The sequence below is a fragment of the Triticum dicoccoides genome, chromosome 7A, assembly GCF_002162155.2.
Source record: "Triticum dicoccoides isolate Atlit2015 ecotype Zavitan chromosome 7A, WEW_v2.0, whole genome shotgun sequence".
Classification (NCBI taxonomy): domain Eukaryota; kingdom Viridiplantae; phylum Streptophyta; class Magnoliopsida; order Poales; family Poaceae; genus Triticum; species Triticum dicoccoides.
This window is the reverse complement of record NC_041392.1, coordinates 453856387-453876332: the sequence shown is the minus strand read 5'-3', so window position 1 is coordinate 453876332 and position 19946 is coordinate 453856387.

Sequence of the window (19946 nt, the reverse complement as noted above, 5' to 3'; positions counted from 1 at the left end):
CGGAGCTTACGAGTTTTATGTTAAGTTTTGTGTTGTCAAGTTTTCAAGTTTTGGGTAAACATTCGATGGACTATGGAGTAAGGAGTGGCAAGAGCCTAAGCTTCGGGATGCCCAAGGCACCCCAAATTAATATTCAAGGACAACCAAGAGCCTAAGCTTGGGGATGCCCCGGAAGACATCCCCTCTTTCGTCTTCGTTCATCGATAACTTTACTTGGAGCTATATTTTTATTCGCCACATGATATGTGTTTTGCTTGGAGCGTCATTTTATTTCATTTTGTTTTGCTTTCTGTTTGAATAAAATACCAATAACTGAAATTATTAAATGTTAGAGAGTCTTCATATAGTTGCATAATTGTTTGACTACTCATTAATCTTCACTTATATCTTTCAGAGTAGTTTGTCGTCTGCTCTAGTGCTTCACTTATATCTTTTAGAGCACGATGGTGGTTTTATTTTGAAGAATTAGATGAACTCTCATTCTTAACTTATATTATTTTGAGAGTCTTTAGAACATCATGGTAGTTTTCTTTGGTTATGAAACTAGTCCTATTATGATGGGCATCCAAGAGGGATATAATAAAAACTTTCATATAGAGTGCATTGAATACTATGAGAAGTTTGATACTTGATGATTGTTTTGAGCTATGAGGATGGTAATATTAGAGTCATGTTAGTTGAGTAGTTGTGAATTTGAGAAATACTTGTGTTGAAGTTTGTGATTCCCGTAGCATGCACGTATGGTGAACCGTTATGTGATGAAGTCGGAGCATGATTTATTTATTGATTGTCTTCCTTATGAGTGCTGGTCGGGGACGAGCGATGGTCTTTTCCTACCAATCTATCCCCCTAGGAGCATGCGCATAGTAATTTGTTTCGATAACTAATAGATTTTTGCAATAAGTTTGTGAGTTCTTTATGACTAATGTTGAGTCCATGGATTATACGCACTCTCACCCTTCCACCATTGCTAGCCTCTCTAGTACGGTGCAACTTTCGCCGGTACCATAAAACCACCATATACCTTCCTCAAAACAGCCACCATACCTACCTATTATGGCATTTCCATAGCCATTCCGAGATATATTGCCATGCAACTTTCCACCGTTCCTTTTATTATGAAACGCTTCATCATTGTCATATTGCGTTGCATGATCATGTAGTTGACATCGTATTTGTGGCAAAGCCACCGTTCATAATTCTTTCATACATGTCACTCATGAATCATTGCACATCCCGGTACACTGCCGGAGGCATTCATATAGAGTCATATTTTGTTCTAAGTATCGAGTAGTAATTCTTGAGTTGTAAGTAAATAAAAGTGTGATGATCATCATTACTAGAGCATTGTCCCAGTGAGGAAAGGCTGATGGAGACTATGATTCCCCCACAAGTTGGGATGAGACTCCGAACGAAAAGGAAAAAAAAAAGAAAAAAGAGGCCATAAAAAACAGAAAAGGCCCAAATAAAAAAATGAAAAATGAAAAAATGAAAAAAATGAGAGAAAAAGAGAGAAGGGACAATGCTACTATCCTTTTACCACACTTGTGCTTCAAAGTAGCACCATGATCTTCATGATAGAGAGTCTCCTATGTTGTCACTTTCATATACTAGTGGGAATCTTTCATTATAGAACTTGGCTTGTATATTCCAATGATGGGCTTCCTCAAAATGCCCTAGGTCTTCATGAGCAAGCGAGTTGGATGCACACCCACAAGTTTCTTTTGTTGAGATTTCATACATTTATAGCTCTAGTGCATCCGTTGCATGGCAATCCCTACTCACTCACGTTGATATCTATTGATGGGCATCTCCATAGCCCGTTGATATGCCTAGTTGATGTTAAACTATCTTCTCCCTTTTTGTCTTCTCCACAACCACCATTCTATTCCACCTATAGTGCTATGTCCATGGCTCACGCTCAAGTATTGCGTGAAGATTGAAAAAGTTTGAGAACATCAAAAGTATGAAACAATTGCTTGGCTTGTCATCGGGGTTGTGCATGATTTAAATATGTTGTGTGGTGAAGATGGAGCACAGCCAGACTATATGATTTTGTAGGGATAACTTTCTTTGGCCATGTTATTTTGAAGAGACATAATTGCTTAGTTAGTATGCTTGAAGTATTATTATTTCTTTGTCAATATTAAACTTTTGTCTTGAATCTTATGGATCTGAATATTCTTGCCACAATAAAGAAGAATTACTTAGAGAAATATGTTGGGTAGCATTCCACATCAAAAATTCTGTTTTTATCATTTACCTACTCGAGGACGAGCAAGAATTAAGCTTGGGGATGCTGATACGTCTCCAACGTATCTATTATTTTTTATTGTTCCATGCTATTATATTATCAACCTTGGATGTTTTATATGCATTTATATGCATTTATATGCTATTTTATGATTTTTGTGACTAGCCTATTAACCTAGAGCCCAGTGCCAGTTTCTGGTTTTTCCTTGTTTTAGAGTATCGCAGAAAAGGAAAATCAAACGGAGTCCAATTGACCTGAAACTTCATGGAACTTATTTTTGGACTAGAAGAAGTCCACGAAGTATCGGAGTTGGACCAGGAGAGTCCCGGGCTGCCCACGAGGGTGGGGGGCGTGCCCACCCCCTGGGCGCGCCCCCCTGCCTCGTGGACAGCCCGGAGGTCCACCGACATACTTCTTCCTCCCATATATACCCATATACCCTAAAAACTTCGGGGAGCACAATAGGTCGGGAGTTCCGCGGCCAGAAGCCTCCGTAGCCACCGAAAACCAATCTAGACCCGTTCCGGCACCCTGCCGAAGGGGAAATCCATCTCCGGTGGCTATCTTCATCATCCCGGTGCTCTCCATGATGAGGAGGGAGTAGTTCTCCCTCGGGGCTGAGGGTATGTACCAGTAGCTATGTGTTTGGTCTCTCTCTCTCTCTCTCGTGTTCTTGAGGTGATACAATCTTGATCTATCGCGAGCTTTGCTATTATAGTTGGATCTTATGATGTTTCTCCCCCTCGAGTTTTCCCTTTGAAGTTATCTTATCGGATTGAGTCTTTAAGGATTTGAGAACACTTGATGTATGTCTTGCGTGGGATACCCGTGGTGACAATGGGGTATTCTATTGGTCCACTTGATGTATGTTTTGGTGATCAACTTGCGGGTTCCGCCCATGAACCTATGCATAGGGGTTGGCACACGTTTTCATCTTGACTCTCCGGTAGAAACTTTGGGGCACTCTTTGAAGTTCTTTGTATTGGTTGAATAGATGAATCTGAGATTGTGTGATGCATATCATATAATCATACCCACGGATACTTGAGGTGATACTGGAGTATCTAGGTGACATTAGGGTTTTGGTCGGTTTGTGTCTTAAGGTGTTATTCTAGTATGAACTCTAGGGCTGTTTGTGACACTTATAGGAATAGCCCAACGGATTGATTGGAAAGAATAACTTTGAGGTGGTTTCGTACCCTACCATAATCTCTTCGTTTGTTTTCCGCTATTATTGACTTTGGAGTGACTCTTTGTTGCATGTCGAGGGATAGTTATATGATCCAATTATGTTATTATTGTTGAGAGAACTTGCACTAGTGAAAGTATGAACCCTAGGCCTCGTTTCAACGCATTGCAATACCGTTTGTGCTCACTTTTATCATTAGTTACCTTGTTGTTTTTCTACTTTCAGATTACAAAAACCTGTATCTACTATCCATATACCACTTGTATCACCATCTCTTCGCCGAACTAGTGCACGTATATAATTTACCGTTGTATTGGGTGTGTTGGGGACACAAGAGACTCTTTGTTATTTGGTTGCAGGGTTGTTTGGGAGAGACCATCTTCATCCTACGCCTCCTACGGATTGATAAACCTTTGGTCATCCACTTGAGGGAAATTTGCTACTGTCCTACAAACCTCTGCACTTGGAGGCCCAACAACGTCTATAAGAAGAAGGTTGTGTAGTAGACATCAGCTTCCGACTGAACTCTTATCTTGTTGCTTGTTCTGTTAGGATATGCTACCTGAAAACTTTTCTTTGTGCATCCTCCTGTTATTCTGCACTTCGCTTTCGTGCACTCATTGGGTGTTTGAATTTATGTCGAGTAACTTTCCCAGTTGAGTCGACTAGGTTGTGTTGGTTGTAGTTCTGGGTTAGTGGGGGCACGCATAGTGCACCCACTGGGTGTAGTCCCCGAGGCCACTGTCGAATGTGTGATTCAGCGGAGGTCTTGATAAAAAATGTCTTTATTGTTTCACACTTCCACTCGGTCTGGGCAGACCATGTCGAGTGGAATCCGAACCAGTGGGGGCACACTAAGTGCACCCACTGGGTGTAGTCCCCGAGACCACAGTTGACTGCAGGCAGATGGTTGGGGTCTGAGAATGTCTTTTGTTGACTTCAAAAAAATAACCTCGATCTTCTTCTCTCTCTTTTTTACTCTTCCACCCGGTCTGGTCGGACCATGTCGAGTGGAACCCGAACCAGTGGGGGCACGCTAAGTGCACCCACTGGGTGTAGTCCCCGAGACTACTGTAGAATGTTTTGATTCTGCAGTAGTCTTAGAGCTCTATTCACTCGGAAGCGACTGATCTTTGATCTTGTTTACTGATGTACCTTTTTGCTGACTTCAGGAATCCTGTGAGTTCATCTCCAAATTTTCTGAATTCGAGGAGAAGCAGAGACAACTCAATCTCGACTTGGAGCTGGCTAAGCAGAACTTGCGGAAGGCCAAAGATGAAACAGCTGGTATGGAAGGTAATCGACTGGTGGATTGTTTATCTTGGCCGACCCACAAGTCATCTCCTTGTTCTTCTGTATGACCCAAGTACATATCTTCTAGAGAAAATGAAGTAGGCTCTGGCGAAAAAGGACCTCGATCTTGCTGCTGCACAAAAGGAGGCTCGGGAGAAGACTACGCTTGCTGACAAGAAGCTGGCTTTAGTCGGTGTGCTGGAGGAAGAGAACACCAAGTTGAAGACGTCCCTTAACGAGTCCAACTGAGAAGTGACTCGTCTGAAGAAAGACAAGGTGGCTTTGAACAAGAATATTGAAAGCATTTCTAGTAAGAGAAATGACCTGGAAGCTTATCTGGAAGCACTCGCCAAGAAGCTCTTCCTTATGCTCGAAGGTATTTTCCTTTACCCGACTGTTTAGATGTTGTCGATTCACCAGGCATTCGTCGACTCATTATTTCTTTGTGCTTGTAGAATTCTGCCAAAACTATGAAGAAGAGACTGGACGGGTCGAGACAGGTCTGGACCCCGTCCTTTCCCCTATTGGTGATGATGCGTCTATGAACATGCTCCGACTGGAATCCCGTGTTGCCAGTGTTAGGAGATATCTTGCTCGCCTGAAGGTGGTGGTGTCGCGCATCGATACAACACTCTGGCCAAGGGAGACGCTTCAAAATGACCTCGAGTCCCTGATGACTCGACTCAATGAGGTCCTTGGTCGAGTGCAGGAATGGAAGAAGTCTTCTGCCCGATGCGGTGCTGACGTGGCTCTGTCACTGGTTCGTGTCCACTGCAAGGAAGCCCGAGAAGAGAAGCTGGCAGCGACCAAGGTTGCCAATACCAAAAGGCATGACTTCCGATCCTTCATGGAAACCTTCATTGCTGCTGCCACTCGGATTGCTGACAAAGTTGATCTGGACGAGTTTGTCGAGCCTGCAAGCCCTCCTCCTGCGGAGTGAACAAACTTTATGCATCGCCTTAAATTTGCCTCAGAATGCCGAGTGATTTTGTAACCGTTAAACTCCTTCGGGCTTGATGCCCGAGTACTTTAATCCGTGTTCTGGAACCTTAGGATTTTATCTGAACTTTGGTTGATTTTCAATCTTTTGACTCTTTGCATAGAACTTATTTCTTGCAGTTTAAGTTGCTATTGACTTTGTGATGCAGCTCAGTCGAGTGAATCATGGGCAGATCGTGGTTGACCTGCACCCCGCCACCCTACGGATAAGGATGGAGCGGACGTTGTATTTGTGTTGAAGCTCCGAGGACAGATCGTGGTCGACCTACACCTCGCCGCCCTTACGGGTAAGGATGGAGCGGATGTTGTATTTGTGTCGAAGCTCCGAGGACAGATCATGGTCGACCTACACCTCGCCGCCCTTACGGGTAAGGATGGAGTGGACGTTGTACTTGTGTCAAAGCTCCGAGGATAGATCGTGGTCGACCTGCACCTCGCCGCCCTTACGGGTAAGGATGGAGCGGGTCTTAAAACTTAGGTGAGTACTGGACTGTAGCTAAGCCCCTGAGTGGGAGGATTGCTCACCACTCGGTAGGATTTTTTAAACTTAGGCGAGTACTGGACTGCAGCTAAGCCCCCGAGTGGGAGGGTTGCTCACCACTCGGTAGGATTTTTTAAACTTAGGCGAGTACTGGACTGCAGCTAAGCCCCTGAGTGGGAGGGTTACTCACCACTCGGTAGGATTTTTTAAACTTAGGCGAGTACTGGACTGTAGCTAAGCCTCCGAGTGGGAGGGTTGCTCACCACTCAGTAGGATTGTTTAAACTTAGGCGAGTACTGGACTGCAGCTAAGCCTCCGAGTGAGAGACTTGCTCACCACTTGGTAGGATTTTTTAAACTTAGGCGAGTACTGGACTGCAGCTAAGCCCCCGAGTGAGAGACTTGCTCACCACTCGGTAGGATTTCCTCCTTGGAAAGTGCAAAAGGCTCTGAACTCATCAGAATCGAAGTTCGACCCATTATCTGTGATGATGCTGTGCGGGACAGCATATCTGAATGTTAACTCTCTGATGAAGCTGACAACAGTACTTGCTTCAAAGTTTTTGATAGGCTTGGCTTCAATCCATTTGGTGAAGTTGTCGACTGCTATGAGCACATGGGTGAAGCCACTTCTTCCCGTCCTCAGAGGCCCAACCATATCTAATCCCCAAACAACAAAGGGTCAGGCGAGTGGAATGGTCTTCAGGGCTGATGCAGGCTTGTGAGACATGTTGGAGTAGAACTGGCAACCTTCACATCTGTCGACTATGTATTTTGCCATTTCATTCGCTCGTGGCCAATAAAATCCTGCTTGGTATGCTTTGGCCACAATGGTCCGAGAGGACGCATGGTGGCCACAGGTCCCCGAGTGGATGTCGTTGAGGATCATTCGACCTTCTTCTGGTGTTATAAACTTCTGAACAACTCCGGTAACACTTTCTCTGTAAAGCCGTCCACCCATTACTGTGAAGGCTTTAGATCGACGGACAATCTGACGGGCCTCTTCTTCATCCTTTGGGAGCTCTTTCCTGACAATATACGTGATGTACGACACTGTCCAATCGGGTATGACAACCAAAACTTCCATGACCAAGTCGACCACGGCTGGGATTTCAACTTCAATCGGATCAGTAGGGCTCTTAGGTTGTGAGGGCTCCTCCGTGAAGGGATCCTCTTGGACGGGCTGCGTGTGAAGATGCTCCATGAACACATTACTGGGAATAGGCTCACGCTTGGATCCTATCTTTGCCAACTCATCAGTTGCTTGATTTTTCAGTCGGGGTATATGATGGAGCTCTAACCCCTCAAACTTATTATCTAACTTTATCACTGCATTACAATAGCCAGTCATAGCCGGGCTTCTGACATCCCACTCCTTCATCACTTGATTGACCACCAAATCTGAGTCGTCGTAGACCATTAGGCGACGGACGCCGAGTGAAATGGCCATACGCAACCCGTACATAAGTGCTTCATATTCAGCTTCGTTTTTGGAGGAATCAAAATGGATCTGAAGAACATAGTTGAGTCTGTCTCCTCGAGGGGATACCAGTACCACCCCAGCACCAGAACCGTTCAGCATCTTGGATCCATCAAAGAACATGGTCCAATGCTCCGAGTGAATCTGAGTCGGTTGTTGCTGCTCGACCACTCGGCGGGGAAATCTGCTATTGCGTGGGACTTGAGAGCTTTCTTTGCCTTAAACTTGATATCCAAGGGAAGGAGTTCAATCGCCCACTTTGCCACTCGACTAGTTGCATCTCTATTGTTCAGAATTTCTGACAATGGTGCGTCGCTGATGACTGTAACAGAGTGATCAGAGAAATAATGTGCAACCTTCTTTGTGGTCATGTAAATCCCATAAACAAGTTTCTGATAATGAGGATATCTTTGCTTGGATGGAGTCAAGACTTCAGAAACATAGTACACCGGGCGCTGAACTTTATAGGTTTTTTCTTCTTCTTCCCGCTCGACTGTAAGTACTATACTGACAACTTGTCCAGTGGATGCAATATAAAGCAGTAAAGGCTCTTTTCTGATTGGGGCAGCAAGCACCGGCTGGGTGAAAAGCAGGGTTTTGAGTTCTGCAAACGCTACATCAGCTTCGAGAGTCCACTCGAACTTACCAGATTTCTTCATCAGTTGGTAAAGAGGCAATGCCTTTTCACCGAGGCAAGAGATGAATCGACTCAAGGCAGCCAAACAACCAGTAAGCTTCTGAATGTCATGCACACGCATAGGGCGTTTCATCCGGAGTATGGCTCCAACTTTCTCTGGGTTAGCATGGATCCCTCATTCGGAAATGAGGAAACCAAGTAACTTTCCTCCTGGAACTCTGAATGTGCATTTGGACGGATTAAGCTTGATATCATACCTTCTTAAGTTGGCAAAAGTTTCAGCGAGGTCAGTTAGCAGGTCAGAACCTTTACGCGACTTGACCACAATGTCATCCATATATGCTTCCACATTCCGACTGATTTGAGTGAGCAGGCACTTCAGAATCATCCTCATAAATGTGGCACCAGCGTTCTTGAGACCGAATGGCATAGTGACATAACAAAAGCACCCGAATGGAGTGATGAAAGTTGTTTTTATCTCATCAGGTCCATACAGTCGGATCTGATGATACCCGGAATAAGCGTCTAGAAAAGACAAATGCTCACGCCCCGCAGTCGAGTCAATGATTTGGTCGATACGAGGGAGAGGAAAATGATCTTTCGGGCAGGCCCGATTGATATGCTTGAAGTCAATGCACATACGAAGTGAATTGTCCTTCTTGGGGACCATAACAACATTGGCGAGCCACTCGGAGGGTAAATCTCTCAGATGAACTCAGTTGCTAGGAGCTGAGCCACTTCCTCGCCAATTGCTTTTCTCTTATGTACGACAGACCGTCTAAGATGTTCCTTGACTGGCTTCACTTTTGGGTCGACTCGCAAACGGTGCTCAGCTAGTCCCCTGGGCACACCTGGCATGTCAGAAGGTTTCCATGCAAAGATGTCCCAGTTCTCACGGAGGAACTGGATGAGCGCATCTTCCTATTTGTTGTCGAGTGATGTTGAGATATGAGTAGGAGCAGCATTAGGATCAGTCGGGTGAATATGAATCGGTTTTATTTCTCCGGACGACTGAAATGCAGAATCTGTGGCAGGCTTTTTGGCTCGCAGCAAATCACTCGGATCTACATTTTTCTGATACTCTTGCATTTCAACAGCTGCCATTTGTGCATTGGCACTTTTAGAACCCTTCTGGAAGCATTCCTCTGCCTTCTGCCGATTGCTAGTGACCGTGATTACTCCTCTGGGACCAGGCACTTTCAACTTGAGATACACGTAACATGGTCGAGCCATAAAACGCGTGTATGCAGGCCTCCCCAGAATAGCATGATAAGCACTCTGGAAATCCACTACTTCAAATGTCAACTTTTCCTTACGGTAATTCTTTCAATCACCAAAAACCACGTCCAAGGTTATCTGGCCGAGTGATTCAGCTTTCTTGCCAAGGATGACGCTGTGAAAGCTCATGTTGCTCTCACTAAGTTTGGACATTGGAATGCCCATCCCTTTCAAGGTTTCAGCGTAAAGAATATTCAAACCACAACCACCATCCATCAACGCTTTTGCCAATCGAGTACCCCCAACAACTGGGTCGACAACCAACGCTTGCCTCCCGAGAGTGGCTATGTGAGCAGGGTGGTCAGACTGGTCGAATGTGATAGCTGTTTGTGACCACTTCAGGTATGTTGTCGTTGTCGGAGCAACCATATTCACTTCTCTGTTGATCACTTTCATTCGACTTTTGCTCTCAACATCCGCAAAAATCATTAGGGTGGAATTAACATTGGGAAAACCATCATCTTCCTCTTTGTCTTCATCCTTGTCAGATTCTTTTTTCCTTCTCATTAGGTTGTTTCTCTCGGAATTGCTCGATCAGAACCCGACACTGTTGAGTGGTGTGCTTAGGATAAATCAGATTGCCTTCTTCATCTTTCTTGGTGTGAATGTGACATGGCAGATCCATCACATCGTTACCAGCTGCAAATTTTACTTTCTTGGGGGTCCAGAGGCCCTTAGGTTTCCCTTTAAACTTTCCTTGAATCACTGTCGCAATTTCACCAGGTCCTGCAGGCTCAGCTTTACGTTTTTGTTTCCGATTGGAATTGCCTCCACCGGTGTCCTAACCGACTGGTTTGCTCTTTCCACTGCAGAGTCGATCCTCTTCTTCTCCGTTAGCATACCGAATGGCTATTTCCATCATCCGAGTCAGAGACATATCTATTGTCCGACAAATTTCAGGACCAGCTCCCGATTTTTAATGCCTTCCTTGACGGCACAAACTGCTTGATGGTGGGAAACATTTTCCACTGTGTGATGCAAAGTGGTCCACCTCTGAATGTAATCTCTCAGAGTTTCATTCGGTTTTTGCACACAACGCTGCAATTCCGTTAACCCCGCTGGCCGCTTGCAAGTGCCCTCAAAAGTTTTAACAAACACTCGAGCAAGTTCTTCCCAACTGAATATACTGCCTGGCGCAAACTGAGTCAACCATGCTCTGGCAGGTCCTTCCAACATCAGAGGAAGATGCTTCATGGCCAGTTCATCATTGCCACCACCGATCTGTACGGCCACTCGGTAATCCTCAAGCCAAGTGTCAGGCTTGGACTCACCAGTGAACTTGCTGACTCTAGTCGCCAACCTAAAGTTGGGAGGAATCATTGCGGCTCTGATGGCTCTGCTGAAACACTCTGGACCTGAAACATGAACTCTGCTGCCAGTCAGGCGATCTTTGTCAAGGCCCTCCCTGTGTGCTATGTTCCTGTCAACTAGACCTTGAACGAGAATAGATCTCGCATCAAAGCCTGGCTCCCTTGGGTCGGCTGGTACTCTTCGCTCGCCACTGCAAGGGCGTCTGTCATCATATTCCCGAGGCACATATGATCCACTCCTTGGAGGAGGTGTGGGCACTCAACGACGGTCATCACGACCGAGTCGGTGATCATACTGCTCGTGGTTTCTATATTTCTCCTGCCGATGCCCATGTCCCTCACGCTGCGGAGGCGATCTTGGGCTGTGGGCTCACTGAACTGTATCTACCATCACAGATCTGCTATGAATCCTATTCCGCAACTAAGACACTGCTGTGTTCTGCTCTCCTGCCACCCGGAGTAAGGCCCGGATCTGCATCAGCCCTCTGCCAGCCTCCGACTGGGAAGGCTGAATTGACTCTGCTATACGAGCTGCGGCTGTGAGATTTTGAATCGGAGTGCAGTATACCTGAGGTTGAGGTGGAAAAAGCTGTCGTCGACTGGACTCAGGAGCTCGCTGCCAAGCACGCTCGTCGAGTGCACGCTGAAGGTTCTCCAGTCGAGTGCGCTCAGCCAAGTTGGCCAGGCGTGCCTCCTCCAAGGCCCGGGCCTCGGAGGTTTCCCCAACGATGGACGTGTGAAGGGCATCCATGTTGTGGCAGCGAAGCTCTTCCCTCTGCTACGAAGAAAGAGGCTCGGGGCGGTATTCCTCATGAGTGCATGACGGAGCATCGCCGCCATCACCGTCGTCGTCGTGGCGGAAGCCAGGAGGACTATGTGGTCCGTCGACCATCAAGACTTCAGCCGCAGGATCACTGTTGTCGCATTCGGATGCGGTCTCGACGGAGCCAGTCGAATAGGCCGTAGAGAGTTTCATCAAGCTCGATTGCCGCGGCTTGTTGTAGGATCGAAAGTATGTCTAGAGGGGGGTGATTAGACTACTTGACCAAATAAAAACTTAACCTTTTCCCAATTTTAGTTCTTGGCAGATTTTAGCTAATGTAGGACAAGTCAAGCAATCATCACACAATTCAAGCAAGCATGCAAAGAGTATATTGGCAGTGGAAAGTAAAGCATGCAACTTGCAAGAATGTAAAGGGAAGGGTTTGGAGAATTCAAACGCAATTGGAGACACGGATGTTTTTCCCGTGGTTCGGATAGGTGGTGCTATCCTACATCCACGTTGATGGAGACTTCAACCCACAAAGAGTAACGGTTGCGCGAGTCCACGGAGGGCTCCACCCACAAAGGGTAATGGTTGCGCGAGTCCACGGAGGGCTCCACCCACAAAGGGTCCACGAAGAAGCAACCACCCACAAAGGGTCCACGAAGAAGCAACCTTGTCTATCCCACCATGGCCATCGCCCACGAAGGACTTGCCTCACTAGAGGTAGATCTTCACGAAGTAGGCGATATCCTTGCCCTTATGAACTCCTTGGTTCAACTCCACAATCTTGTCCGAGGCTCCCAAGTGACACCTAGCCAATCTAGGAGACACCACTCTCCAAGAAGTAACAAATGGTGTGTAGGTAATGAACTCCTTGCTCTTGTGCTTCAAATGATAGTCTCCCCAACACTCAACTCTCTCTCATAGGATTTGGATTTTGTGGAAAGAAGATTTGAGTGGAAAGCAACTTGGGAAGGCTAGAGATCAAGTTTCATATGGTAGGAATGGAATATCTTGGTCTCAACACATGAGTAGGTGGTTCTCTCTCAGAACATATGAGTTGGAATTGTGTATGTGTTCTGATGACTCTCTCCATAATGAAGAGGAGGTGGAGGGGTATATATAGCCTCCACACAAAATCCAACCGTTACACACAGTTTTCCAATCTCGGTGGGACCGAATCAACAAACTCGGTCGGACCGAAAAGGTAAACCTAGTGACCGTTAGAGATTTTCGGTGGGACTGACATGCAACTCGGTAGGACCGATATGGTTAGGGTTTGGGCATAACGTAATCTCGGTGAGACCGATTACACAAACTCGGTAAGACCGATTTTGGTAATTAGCTAACCAGAGAGTTGGTCAGGCAAACTCGGTGGGACCGAAAAGTTACAAAAAGGAAACACTGAATTTACATTGCAATCTCGGTGGGACCGATCCGCTCTTTCGGTGAGACCGACAAGTTACGAAAGGGAAACAGAGAGTTTGCAATCCCATCTCGGTGAGACCGAGATCCCTATCGGTAGAACCGAATTGCTAGGGTTTGGCAGTGGCTAATGACAAGTGAAACTCAGTGGCGCCGGATAGAAAGAATCGGTATGACCGAGTTTGGCTTAGGGTTTAGGTCATATGTGGATATGGGAAAGTAGTTGAGGGTTTTGGAGCATATCACTAAGCACATGAAGCAAGAGGCTCATTAAGCAACACCTCATCCCTCCTTGATAGTATTGGCTTTTCCTAAAGACTCAATGTGATCTTGGATCACTAAAATATAAAATGAAGAGTCTTGAGCTTTTGAGCTTGAGCCAATCCTTTGTCCTTAGCATTTTGAGGGTTCCACTTTCACATCCATGTCATGCCAATCATTGAGCTTTCCTGAAATAATCATCTTGGAATAGCATTAGCTCAATGAGCTATATGTTGTTATGAATTACCAAAACCACCTAGGGATAGTTGCACTTTCAATCTCCCCCTTTTTGGTAATTGATGACAACATATAGATCAAAGCTTCAACAAATGATAATAAGCATGAAATATATCGTCGCTTTGAGAAGTATGTGACAAGTAAGAGCTCCCCCTAAATTTGTGCATATTTAAAATTTGCTTTGGACTGCAAATGCACAAAGAGTTAGAGTCATGGGTTACTCTTCCATGTCACATACATCTTGGTGGAGCGCTTAAAATGATAAGAATGAAATACATGCACTCATCACCAAGAATAGTGGATGATCACATAAGATAGATAAGATAATAGCATTAAGCAAACATTAAGTGTAGCTTATGATCAAACACATGATCATCAATGTCTCACGAGCAATGACATAGTATCTCAAGCACTCAAAAGCAAACAAAGTTCAAAAAACCACCAAATAAAGCAAGAGAGAAAAAAGCAACACACTCTCTCTCTCGAAGCCTATGATCTATACATTTTTCTCCCCCTTTGGCAACAAGTTACCAAAAAGTTCCTAGAAAATGCATAGTGCTAGATCGACGCTCAGGCTTGATCTTCTGGTGGTGGTGGAGTCCGGAGCACTCCAAGGACGAAGCCTTTTGTAGACGTGGTCGAAGTCGAGGCTGAAGTAGATGCTGGAGCTGGTGGAACTGAGGCTGTAGCTGGTGCAGAAGTGGTGGCTCTGTTGTCAGCAACTGGCACTGCAGACGACCTCGGACCTCGTGGCACTCTGGCAAAGGCATCAATTGTAGTCCTGCCTCTCCTCTCCTGCATGTCATCTTGGAGCTGCTCCACTGCAGTCTGAATCTCTGTCACCTTGACATCCAAGTCATAGAACTTTTGTTCCATGATCCTCTCTAAGCTTGCCTGGTTCTGAGTTAGGGTGGCTAGTCCTTGCTCAATCCGCAGGGTGGATGCAATCAGGTAACCAAGCTGCTCTTGTTTGGTTTTCAGGAAATATTCAGATGCCTCCTCTTGAGTTGGCATCTTGGCAGCTTTCTCCTTCCTTGCCTTCTCCTTCTTTGCTTGTGCTTGTGCAGATGATGGCTCATTCTCAGTCATGACCACTTGATTATCTTCAAAATCTGTACGGATGGGCAAGTGTTCCTTGTCCAACAAGTATATGCCCGTGCCCATCTTGGAGTTAATGAGCTCCTGAATTTGTGGGGCATACCCACAGCTCCTCTTCTGGTCTGCTGCAGTCCTCTTAATTGTCTCTACCATGAGGCTCATCACCTTGAACTTCTGTGGCACATCAAAGATATGTAGCAAATTGATCGCATGGCCTCTGATTATCTTGTGATCACCTGACTTGGGCAACAAGGTGTGCCCCAGTATCCAATTGATGGTTGGCAGCCCTGACAGAAGATAGTGTACTGAGCCAAACTTGAAAGTGTCAAGTGCTTCATTTGGAATTTCCTTGTACATGTTTGACATTGAGTTATGATCCATCTTCTTCTTGGAATAGATATCCAAGTCATCCTCATGCTCCTCTGGGGCATTGATGAGCTGTGCCCACTCAGCAATAGTAGATTGGTACCTCGTACCTTCAGACATCCATGTGATCCTACCGTCTGGATAGAAGTGTGATGTGGAGTAGAATTGCATAATGATCTCCTCGTTCCACTTTGTGAGCTTCTGCCCAACAAAGTCTGCAACTCCACAAGCACTAAAGCTGTCAATCACACCAGGATAGTGTTCCTCATTTTCCTTCATGTACTCCCAATCAACCCATCTCATGTCACAAACTATGGGCTTCTTATCAAGCAGCACTGTCTCATAGAAATCTTGTTGTTCCTTGGTGTGAAATTTGTAGTCAACAGCAGTCCTCCTCCTTGAAGCATACGGATCTGCTTCTCTCCACTTCCTCAGCCCTGTGTCTCTCCTGAGCTTCATATCCTCAGCCACAGGATGAGCATCGTTGTGGTCTGGGATCTTGGGCTTGAGTTTTCTGAGAACTTGCTCTTCATCATATTCTTCTGCAGCTTCAGGCACTGGGGCCTTGTTCTTCTCAGCAGTTGGGATGCTTCTTGTATTCCTCTTTGGTTTTGGCTTGGGCTTGGAGGCAGCTTTGGGTGCTTCTTTGGGCTTAGATGTGGCAGCCCCTGATCTTATAGCATCACCCATAAGCTTAGGTGCCTTAGGTGCTGGTGCAGCAACCTCTTCTTCTTCCTCTTCTTCCATGATGGAAGCCTTTCCAAGCACTCTGGCTACGGTCTTCTTGACCCTTTCCTTCCTTTTCTTTCCTTCAGCAGCAACTGGCTCAGGAATCTGAGTTGAGGCTCTGGCCTTTGGCATAGGCTGCCTACCTGCTGGCCTTTTGATCTTTAACCCTGGCTTTGTGCCCTGTGCTGGCTCAATTCTCTTGGAAGTTGCTTCCTCTTCCTCTGCCACATAATCTTCATCCTCAGAATCTGAAGTTCTTTTCTTCCTTTGTCTGGTGGCAGCTTTTGGCAAATTGCTTGGGGTACTCCTGCTGCCATCATCTGAAGAGCTGGAGGGACTAGTGCCCTCACTCATGTGCACTTGCTGTTCTGACAAGTTCTGGCTGTCACTCTGATCAGACTTGTTGCAAACTCTGACTGCTGACCCTGTGAATAGGTTATAGATGAGATAGAGTGGATGAGCATCACAAAATGCAGAGATTTTTGCAAAAGAATGATCCCAAAACTTAGTTTTAGTTTCCCACTGAAATCATCTCGGATCTACCGATTTTTGAACTCGGTGATACCGAAGCAGTTTTGGCACCTAAACTAGTGAACTCGGTCAGACCGAATCACAGTTCGGTGGCACCGAGACTGCTAGGGTTTCACAAAGTTCCAAAATCGGTCACACCGATAAGCAATTCTCGGTCAGACCGAGTCTCACTTGTGCAATGGCATAAGCCAAATCGGTGGGACCGAGTTTTTCAACTCGGTGGGTCCGAGATGGTTTCGGCGGAAACCTAACCCTAAAATTTTCGAATCAAAACTAATCTACGAATGCATTGACTGGATAGGAGTGTTTCGATCGTGGCAAGAATCATGATGATCACAATGTGCTAAGAATCGGATTGGGGAACAGCACAAAGATCGAGTCCATACCCTAGTTCGGCGGAGACTCGCTACGGCGGCAACGGCGGGGTAGAATTCCCGTTGACAGCGACGGAGACCAGCGACTAGAGGCGGCTGGCGGCAAGGAGACGATCCAGAGACCAAGTTGGCAGAGCAGGCAATCACGCGGGCGAAGGGGTTCGGAGAAATTTCCAAATTTTTGCCCGTGACTATATATAGCCCGACCCTGCCGGTGTGACCGAGTAGAACAACTCGGTGGCACCAAGATTCATAACTGCAAGCAGTTACTGAAACTCGATGTGACCGAAAGGTTCAAATCGGTTGCACCCAGATCGAAAACCTAGATCAACTTAATGATCTCGGTAGGACCGAAAGTAGGGTATCGGTCAGACCGAGAATCATAAAGAGGTTTTGGAAGTTAAAGTCTATGACGAATCGGGGACTCCGAGCGCTCCTCACACAGAGTGGTTCAAATCTGACTTGATCAAATTTTGTGATGTAGCATGAATAGAGTTTGAGACGAGAAAAGCATAGATAGCTAGAGGAGGTTCTTAGGCATTCTTGTCCATCCACTTGGCAAAAGGAAATAAAACCAAACAATCAAAACAACAAGTGGATGTCCTAGAATGAGTTAAATATGCAACCAGCATGCTCACACAATAAGATGGCAAATGAAATATGTGACAAGGCATGCACAACCAATTCTAGCATCTATCAAGCAATTTGCGATGACAAGGTCATCTATATATGAGTATATTGACTTAGGAGTCAAGTGAAAGCACTTGATCATAGGTCATACTCATCGTTTAAGCTCAAGTGGGGTTACCACTTTTACATAAAGCATTGTTGTGTTCACATCTTTAGAGTTGCTTTAGCTCAAGTCTTAGAGTAAAGCTCCCCCTAGATGTGATATCCCCCCTTAGAGGGATGAACTAACCTCGGGTTTTGTCGATGATGACTTCATGTAGATGTTGAAGATGTGGATGCTCAATGTTGATGTAGATCACTTGGAGCTATCCATTTGAGTGAATTGCACTTTCAATACCTACATGGGTTAGTCCCACAAGGAACAAACAAGGATATCCATAGACATAGAGTGATGCACACACAAGATGATGTCCATGAAGACTTTTAGGTTACCTTGTCCCTTGTCTTACCAACAAGAGGGTTTGTGACTCCTTGAACTAGTGCAAGATGTGGAAGTTGATTGCACTTGTTCTTGCCAAAATGATAAGAGTGAAGTATGTTGGCGGAGTCACCCTCAAGAACTCTCTAGTTCTTCTTCTTTTGGATCCACACCATCTTGATGGGAATCCTTGGAGTTGTAGTCGTACTTGATGAAGTGGAACTTGAAGTAGTCTTGGGAATCCACTTGACTAAGGTCTTAGGAGCTTCTTCAAATGCATCAATTTCCTCTTGAAGCTTGTCCTTGCCTTTTTGCTTGTAGTCTTGTGGTGGAAGATCATCTTGAGCTTGTGTCCCCTTGAAAGAAGTATCATACTTCTCTTGTTGAGGAACAAACTTTGTCTTGGGGTATTGATCTTCTTCCCACTCAACTCCATTGGCATTGAACTTTCGTTCAAAACCAACACCTTGATTATTCCGGTGCATTCCTTGCTTGCGCACAATTTCCTCGAATTGCTTACTCCCGGCAAGGCTTTTGTACACTCCTTTCTCTATAATTCCCTTCAATAAGCTATTTTCTTGCTCAAGTGTAACTTGGCTAAGAGAATCATTAGTGGAATCAAGAGAACTACTAGAAGCAACAATATTGGATTTAGCATGATCATTGTTACTGCTAGAGGAAGAATCTTTCTTGTTCTTGTTACTAGACTTGACTTGAGGCATGTAAGTGGATAAGAGTAAACGCTTGGCAATGTAAGAAGAAATTTTCTTGCGGAGATCATCATTGATTGCTTTTAAGAACTCATGCTCTTGCTCAAGATTGAGCTTTTCAAAGTGTAATTTCTCATCAGCTCTTAAAAGTTCTCGATGATCTTCGAAGATAGTTTCATGAGCTAACTTAAGAGTGTTTAGTTCTTTAGTTAGAGCCTCAATCTTCTCCTCATCATTGTCATTCGTTTTATCTTGATTAGCATGATTAATTGACGTTTCATCATAGTATTCATCACTAGAGTTGTCAACAAGCAAATCATCACCTAACAAGTCATCTTCATCACTATTGAAATCAACATACTCGGGGTGTGTTACCTTAGGACCTTTGGCCATGAAGAATCTTCCAATTCCTTCATTGGTGAGTGAAATATGTCGTAGGAGTTGGTTGACACAAGTGCTAGACCGGCAACACCTTCATCTTGAGTATCTTCGGAGTCGGAGTGATAGCTTCTCTCAGAGTGGCTGTCGGAGTCGGAGCCGGATACCCATTCACCAACATGAGCTTGATGTCTTCGTTTTGTGTAGCTCCTTGATGATTTTTCCTTCCTTTCCGAATCCTTGCTTCTCCATGAGTATCTTCGTTCATAACGATCATCTCTACTCTTTCTCTCTCTTGGTGGTGATTCTTTGCTTCTTCTTTTTGGAGAATCTTCTCTTCTCTTGTAGCGAGCCGTACACTCATTGGAATAGTGTCCGGGTCTTCCACAACTGTAGCAGTTTCGCTCTCGACTAGAAGATCTTTTGTCATTGTAGGACCTTGACTTGAAGCTTCTATCTTTGCTTCTACTCTTGTAGAACTTGTTGAAGTTCTTCACCATTAAGCTCAATTCTTCATTGAAGTTTTGTTTCTCACTTGATGATGTAGGGGCTTCACATGAGGCTTTGTAGGCACCACTTGATTTGGTGTGAAGTTCCTCTTTATCCTTAAGTGACATCTCATGAGCAACAATTCTTCCAATCACCTCCGTTGGCTTGAGATCTTTGTAATTGGGCATCATTTGGATCAATGTGCACACGGTATCATATTTTCCATCCAAGGCTCTTAGAATCTTCTTGATGATGAATCTATTGGTCATCTCTTCACTTCCTAAGCCGGCAATCTCATTTGTGATGAGAGCAAGCCTAGAGTACATTTCAGCGACACCTTCACCATCCTTCATTTTGAACTTGTCAAGTTGACTTTGAAGTACATCCAACTTGGATTCCTTGACGGAGTCGGTACCTTTGTGCATATCAATCAAAGTGTCCCAAATTTCCTTTGAATTCTCAAGACGGCTGATTTTGTTGAATTCTTCGGGGCATAATCTGTTGAAGAGAATATCACAAGCTTGAGCATTGTATTGCAACATCTTTAACTCATC